Source organism: Echinops telfairi, unplaced genomic scaffold (assembly GCF_000313985.2).
Source record: "Echinops telfairi isolate 266 unplaced genomic scaffold, ASM31398v2 ScPeMD7_4;HRSCAF=17, whole genome shotgun sequence".
Lineage (NCBI taxonomy): Eukaryota > Metazoa > Chordata > Mammalia > Afrosoricida > Tenrecidae > Echinops > Echinops telfairi.
Genome location: NW_022103900.1, coordinates 3,739,665 through 3,740,330, shown reverse-complemented (window position 1 = coordinate 3,740,330; position 666 = coordinate 3,739,665).

Here is a 666-nt window from a genome sequence, read left to right as displayed (position 1 = left end):
CCGGGCCTTCACGTGGAACAAAAGGGCAGGATGGCGCTGGGCAGTGCTGTAGTGTTCTTTCTTTTCCTCGGACGTGTATGAGTGGTTCCCCTGGGCGCCCTGCCAAGCTCTTTGGGTGGGTGTAGCGCGAGGAGGGTTTTCTAGTTTCACTATCTGCAAAAGTTGTGGCTTCAGGAAAACTTGCCCAGTTGAGGTAACGTTCCATATAGCAAGACAGCAAGCCAGTGTTTTCCAAGGATTCCTCGCCATTCTAAATGCTTGCGACTGAATGCGCTCGGCCATTTTAATGATCAAGAGCCCCAACGAGTTAGGGCATCTGTGACTAGCTCCAAATCCTTAAAGTTAACTTTCAGAGTGTCAGATTGCAACCCTTCTCTCCCCCCAGCCCCCACCCCGTACCACCATTAAGAAAAAAAGTATTCAAATTGAAGAGGCAAAGTTTGATCCCCTCCGTGTTGGGAGCTGAGAACAATGGCAGCTCTCTGCTCTCGCAGGACTTCAAAAGGCTCAGCTAAGAGGACTTGGTTGTAGACGACTGGGGAAGCGCACAGGGGTTCTCAGGCAACTGCGAGCCGAGGGGCAGCCTGCCCTTCACCCCAACACCTCTGGAAAAACAATGCCTGCTAACAGTATCCGCTAGGCACTTGCGAACAACTGGAAAGGTGG